The sequence below is a fragment of the Triticum urartu genome, chromosome 7A (genome assembly GCF_056163025.1).
Source record: "Triticum urartu cultivar PI428250 chromosome 7A, HENAU_Tu73, whole genome shotgun sequence".
In the NCBI taxonomy this organism is placed as follows: domain Eukaryota; kingdom Viridiplantae; phylum Streptophyta; class Magnoliopsida; order Poales; family Poaceae; genus Triticum; species Triticum urartu.
The window spans coordinates 620,717,449-620,724,755 of NC_141879.1; the positions used below are offsets into that span (position 1 = coordinate 620,717,449).

A 7,307-nucleotide genomic window follows, 5' to 3' on the forward strand; every position below is an offset into this window, starting at 1 on the left:
ACATATATTCTTGCACTCGATGCAAATGTTGTTGTAGGAGGTCTTGAATCACTACTCGTTCGTCCAACCAGGATTGAAGGGCGGGAACTGGGCACCCATCAGTAGGCGAGAGCCCCAAAGTCCGTGGTTCATGACCAAACATAGCTTTAAACAACGACATCCCAGTGCTTGAATGATGTGAGGAGTTGTACCAAAACTGTGTGAGGGGAAGCCAATGACTCCAGCGGCTTGGACATGCGTGGATGAAGCAGCGCAGATAAGTTTCCAGGCAGTGATTCACCCGTTCAGTTTGACCGTCCGTCTGGGGGTGATTAGCGGAGCTCATACGCAGCTATGTGCCCGCGTACTTGAATAGCTCACGCCATAAGTGGCTTGTGAATACCGGGTCGCGATTAGAGACAATAGAGCGCGGGAACCCATGGATCCTGTAGATGCTCGACATGTAGAGAAATGCCACCTTGGAGGTTGTGTATGGGTGAGCTAGAGGTAGCAAGTGGGCAAATTTTGTGCGCTTATCCACGATCACCCAGATGCAATTGGCTTTTCCCGACTGAGGCAGGCCGTCGATGAAGTCCATGGTGATCATGTCCCATGGCTGATGAGGAATGGGGAGGGGTTCCAACAGGCCCGGAGATGCTGACCTATCCGGCTTAGCTTGCTGGTAGAACGAGCAAGAGCGCACGTACTGCAGAATATGCGCCTTCATCTTGGGCCAAGTAAAAAGACGTCGGATTCACTGGAAAGTGGCTGGAAACCTACTGTGCCCTCCCATGGGGCTGTCATGAAAAGCAGAGATAATCTTCTGCTACATAGCTGTAGTGCCACCCAGCCAAATTCTCCCACGGAATCTCAAAATCCCTTGCTCCAGCGTGAAGCATTGCTTCGGGTCTTCCTTGATAGACAATTGCTCCAGAAGCTTTTGGGCCTGAGGATTGCTGTGATAGCTGGCAGCCACATCCTCGAGCCAGCTGGGGCGACAGGTGGTGATGTCAAATAGTAGATCAGGTGTTTGCACATGGGATAGGGCGTCCACGGCTGTGTTTTCAGAGCCTTTTCTGTAACGGATGACGTATTGGAGCCTGAGTAGCTTGGTGAAAGCTCGCTGCTACCATGGGGTAGTCAAACGTTGCTCTTCAAGGTGGATAAGACTCTTCTGATCCGTATAGATGACGAATTTGTTGTGTTGCAGGTACGGTCGCCATTGGTCCACGGTCACCACAATGGCAAGGTACTCTTTTTCATAGGTGGAAAGCCCTTGATAACGCGGGCTCAGGCCCTTGCTCATGAACGCAACAGGATGTCCTTCCTGTTGCAGAACTGCCCTAATACCTCGGTCGCAAGCATCCGTTTCGACAGCAAACTGTTTACTGAAATCTGGTAGTGCCAATACTGGTGCGGACACTAGTTGTTGTTTCAGGAGCAAGAAGGCCTGGTTGGTGTTGTCGGTCCATACGAACGGCACACCCTTCTTAAGTAGATTGAAAAGGGGTCAGGCGATGATGCCGAATCCGCGCACAAATCTGCGGTAATACCCAGCCAATCCCAGAAATCTGCGCACTTCTTTTGCATCACCAGGTGTTTGCCACGATTTGACTGCTTGGATTTTGCTAGGATCAGTAGACACTCCCTGACAATTGATGACGTGCCCCAGGTAAGACAGTTGCTGTTGCCTGAACTCGCACTTACATTTCTTAACCTTCCATTGGTCACGACACAGCAATGTGAGGACCTGGCGCACGTGGTCCAAGTGTTCTTCCCAAGTTTTACTGAACACCAGGATGTCGTCGAAGAAAACCAGCACGCAGAATCACAGAATGGGTTGCAGGGTGTCTGTCATTGCTCCATTAAAAGTACTCGGCCCTCCCGCGAGACCATACGACAGCACCTTAAATTCATAATGGCCTGAGTGAGTTTGAAAAGCTGTTTTGAACTCTTCACCCTCGGCCAATCTGATCTGGTGGTATCCCGCACGTAGGTCCAATTTGGAGAACCAACATGCGCCATGCAGCTCATCCAGAAGTTCTTCGATGATAGGGACAGGAAATTTACTGACGCGAGTCATCGCATTAAGATGGCGATAGTCATGCACATCCTCCACGTGTTGTCCTTCTTTTTAACGAGGATGACAGGTGAAGAAAAACTGCTTTGGCTGCACTGGATCACATCAGACTGCAGCAGTTCTTGCACTTGTCGCTCAATTTCAGACTTCAGTTCAGGCTTGTAGCGGTAAGCTCTGATATTGACTGGTTGAAAGCACAAGTGCTCCCTAGGTGGTTTTGATAATTGATGACAACATATCTCTTGTTGGACTAACACTTCTATCTAGCATGTTTCAGATAAGTTCAACAATGGCATGGCATGGATATGAAAGTGGAACCCTCAAAATGCTAAGGACAATGGATTGGCCTTTCCCCGGCAAGGTTACTGTCACGGCGGCAAGCTTTCCCCGGAAAGGTCACTGTTCACGGTGGCAAGCTTTCCCCGGAAAGGTTACTGTCACGGCGGCAAGCTTTCCCTGGCAAGGTCACTGTTCACGGCGGCAAGCTTTCCCCGGCAAGGTTACTGTTCACAGCGGCAAGCTCTTCCCCGGCACTGTTCACGGCGGCAAGCTTTCCCCGGTCATTGAGTCCATAGGAAAAGCCAATACTATCAAGGAGGGATGAGGTGTTGCTTAATGAGCCTCTTGCTCCATGTGCTTAATGATATGCTCCAAAATCCTCAACTACTTTCTCATATCCACATATGACCTAAACTCTAAGCCAAAGTCGGTCCTACTGATTCTTCCTATCCGGCGCCACCGAGTTTCACTTGTCATTAGCCACTGCCAAACCCTAGCAATTCGGTTCTACCGATAAGGTTCTCGGTCCCACCGAGATGGGATTGCAAACTCTCTGTTACCTATTGCAATATTCTCAGTCTCACCGAGATATGCAATCGGTCCCACCGAGATTGCAATGTAAACTCAGTGTTTCCCCTTTGTAACTTTCGGTCTCACCAAATTCCACTCGGTCTCACCGAAAGAGCAAATCGGTCCCACCAAGTTTGCCTGACCAACTCTCTGGTTAGCTAATTACCAAATTCGGTCTCACCGAGTTTGTGTAATCGGTCTCACCGAGATTACGTTATGCCCAAACCCTAACCGAATCGGTCCTACCGAGTTGCATGTCGGTCCCACCGAAATTCCTAACGGTCACTAGGTTTACATTTTCGGTCAGACCGAGTTTATTTATTCGGTCCCACCGAGATTGGAAAACTGTGTAACGGTTGGATTTTGTGTGGAGGCTATATATACCCCTCCACCTCTTTCTCATTCAGTGAGAGAGCTATCAGAACACACACATCATTCCAACTCATATGTTCTGAGAAAGAACCACCTACTCATGTGTTGAGATCAAGACATTCCATTCCTACCATATGAATCTTGATCTCTAGCCTTCCCAAGTTGCTTTCCACTCAAATCTTCTTTCCACCAAATCCAAATCCTATGAGAGAGAGTTGAGTGTTGGGGAGACTATCATTTGAAGCACAAGAGCAAGGAGTTCATTACCTACACACAATTTGTTACTTCTTGGAGAGTGGTGTCTCCTAGATTGGCTAGGTGTCACTTGGGAGCCTCCGACAAGATTGTGGAGTTGAACCAAGGAGTTTGTAAGGGCAAGGAGATCGCCTACTTCGTGAAGATCTACCGCTAGTGAGGCAAGTCCTTCGTGGGTGATGGCCATGGTGGGATAGACAAGGTTGCTTCTTCGTGGACCCTTTGTGGGTGGTTGCTTCTTCGTGGACCCTTCGTGGGTGGAGCCCTCCGTGGACTCGCGCAACCGTTGCCCTTGGGTAGAGCCCTGTGTGGACTCGCGCAACCGTTACCCTTCGTGGGTTGAAGTCTCCATCAACGTGGATGTAGGATAGCACCACCTATCCGAACCACGGGAAAAACATCCATGTCTCCAATTGCGTTTGATCTTTCCAAACCCTTCCCTTTACATTCTTGCAAGTTGCATGCTTTACATTCCGCTGCTCATATACTCTTTGCATACTTGCTTGATATGTATTGTGTGTGTTGAAATTGTGCCTAAACTCCACTTAAACCGAAAAAGATTAAAAATTGCAACTTTAGCACTAAGTGTCTAATCACCCCCCTCTAGACACATCTACTTCTAGATCCTACACTGGTTGTGCCCCCAGCGTCAATGGTGTTGTGTGATCACAAGCACGTCGAGGTGGAAGCCTGTGTGGCTCGCCAAAGACGTCATCGAATTCAGCCAATAATTGCTTCAGCTCCTGTGGTGCTGTTTGCTTGATCCCCTGTTCCTTGCTGATTGGGTACAGTAAACAGATGTGCATGAGTGACCCCTGGCGATGCAGCTACTGCAGTTGTGCATTGTTGATCACATGACAAGTGGTTGAATTTTCTTCATGACCAAATAAGTGAGCCGGACCCCTCGGGGTAGGACTTTGAAGATGTTTGTGCTTCTAGTCGACTGTCATGGGACTCTGTTGCTCTAACCAATCCATCCCGATTATAGCATCATATACACCCGGTGGTAGAATTTTCATATCAGTGACGAAATCGAGCCCTTGCGACGACCACTGGAAGAATGCTATGGACTCTTATAGGGGAGTTCTCCACCGTCTACTACCCTAACCCAGGAGGGTCGAGGCAGAGGGACCGAACCCGTCAGTTGGTCAGCCAGCTTCTTATTGATGAAAGAGGTCAAACTGCCACTGTCCACCAAGATAAGCACCTCTTTGTCCTGCATGGTGGCTAATAGCTGGAAGGCTTTGGGGGAAACACCACGGTCGAGAGCAGGTCGAGAGATGGCATGGACTTGCTGAATGTCTCCATCACTGTCGCTGATGGAATCGGGCCCCAAAAGGGCAAGCATCTCTTCGACCACATGCAGCTGGATTGTACTTGGGCCGACGTGCTCGGGCCCCCAGCGCTCACCACACTTGAAACGTAATCCACGGGCACGCCGATAATCCCGAATAGCTTTGATCTTGGATGTGTCCGCTGGCGCAGCGTCAGTGCCACGGCGATCTGCGGCTGCTGAAGGCACTATCGCTGGTTCAGGGGGGCTGGTGGTAGAGGTAGGGGGACCGCCAACCCTGCATGCACAGGCGCCTCGTGCGGGCGCCGGCTGGTGGATGTCGCACCGTCAGCCACTTCCTCCTGGAGCAGCGCCAGGGCGCAATCAGTGTCCAGCTCCGGCGGCCTCTGGACCAACACCACTGCTCGGATGTCCTCCGGAGTCCCTCCACAAAACGAGTGAGGAAGTAAAAATGGTGAATAGTGTCAAAATAAGGGCTGAGATGATTAATAATGGATTCAAATTGCTCAATGTAATCTGCGACTGTAGTTGTTTGCCGGACAGTGTAAAACTGACGAATCAACATTTGATGTCGATCGCGGCCAAAACGCGCGCAGAAAAGAGCAGTGATTGACTCCCAATCGAAGTCCCCGAGCCGTTTCTAGATGGATTGTAACCAGATTGACGCAGAACCAGAGAAGTTTAGCATGGCCATGGGCACCTAAAACGACAGCAGAATAGCAAACATGCTGAAGTACTGCTCGCAAAGAGTTTTCCACAGCTTCGCGTTGTCACCCGTGAACTGTGGAAACTGGATGGAGGGATGCGCTTGGCCGAGGCTGCTGAGCAGCTGGCTAGCGTGCGCGAACGGGGAAAGAGCAGGGGGTGAGGGAGGGCCGTCGTACTGACCTTTTGCCGGGGGCGGTGGCAGTGTCTGGAAGGACACCGCTTATGGCCCCTGTGGGATGTTGTAGACGCCGTGGCCTTCGGGCCCTTGCAGAGTTGCTGTCGCGCCAGACGTGGCCCCTATGTGGGCGCCGGTTATTGCAGGCGGTGGCTGGCCCGAAGAAGGCGCCTGGTGGGGTGCCCTTTCTGGAGGCGGTAGCGAGGCATGCTGGAGGACCGCCACTGCATCGGACAGATCGGTGACGCGCCGCTCGAGATCGGGGCGCCACGCCACGAGGTCGTCGATCTTGGAGTAGGAGGCATGGATCGTGGCGGTGTGCTCCTTGAGGGTGGTCTCCAAACGCTCCAGGAACGACTGGACGGCCGGATCCATGGCGATGAGGCGGATTCGCGCTTGGCGAAGGGATCTGGTTTCCACAAATTGTGCCAGATCGACGAGGGGAAGACGTGGGAGTGGTCTCTGGTACCAGATGTAAGAGTATGGATAGTGGTGGAGTGATCTATTGATTGTATGCTGCCCTTAGGTTCGATTACAAGCTCAGATACACGAATTGGAGAAGGGAAGGAGGAACAATAGGGAACTAGGGTTCGTGCCGCCGCCAAGTTCGTGATCCACCGGATGCCGGTCCACTCGTGGCTGCGGCTTAAGTATCGACGCGGGGCTGGGCTCTACTGGGCCCACTCAGGCCAAGTGTTGCGCCAGTTGGGCTTCTTGATGCGTGAAGGCCTCCGGGCAGTAGACGAGCATAGCGAGTCGCTGCCGTCCGGGCCTTGCTTGTCAGCGACGGATCGTGGCCCTGGTGTGAGAGGCGCGCTGACACTATTTGGTGCTGCCATTTTAGCATTGCACTTGTCTTCTTCATGTTTTAAGAGCAACAATTGTGTCTGTTTGAGTTTTAGTGGCTCTTCCTCCCCTAAAATAGAGTGGATTGATCTTTGTTAGTGTGCAAACAAATACCTCACAGATATGTTGTGGACCCATGGTAGTGTTGTAGCCCGGACCCAAGTCCACTGCCCGCTGGCACTAACGAGGCATCTATGGGCACTTGTCATCTAACCAGGGAAGTAACTCTTTTGGCTTCTCTGACTTAGGTTGGGAGTACGACATCAAGACTCTAGATACAGGATTTCTACCATTTTCCAAAGGAGATGAATCCGGGATTGTCCTGAGTAACACCTACAGCTCACGGGTGCCTCCAGTTATGGGGGAGAATAATGTTGACTTAACTGATGGACTGACCAATTTTGAACCTTAAATGAGGTTTCTTATAGATGGTGCGGTGGATGAGTCGATTGATAGCCTTCTAAACCTTGATGTACCTTAGGATGCCATCGAAAACATGGACCTTTGAAGCTTCGATGACATAATCAGTGTAACATCAAATAAGTTGATACTAGTGCAGAAATTTGCATCCACCCAACTTGCATATCCATGGTATAAAAGAGGACCTGCACGGGAAGAGTCTCTACCACAATCCTGATTGTATAAAGCTATGTTCGTTGCATAATCTAGAAAACCAATCTAACTAACGAAAACAGATTGGAACTACACTAACAGAGTTAGGCCAACTCTAGTTGATCCCCTCAAAAATA

General features: G+C 50.6%; 1 pseudogene; it reads right to left on the reverse strand.

The window, feature by feature from the left end:
* Positions 1-5,156: 5,156 nt before the first annotated feature.
* LOC147960732 (uncharacterized) lies at positions 5,157-6,696 on the reverse strand (annotated as a pseudogene).
* Between the last annotated feature and the right edge of the window lie 611 nt (positions 6,697-7,307).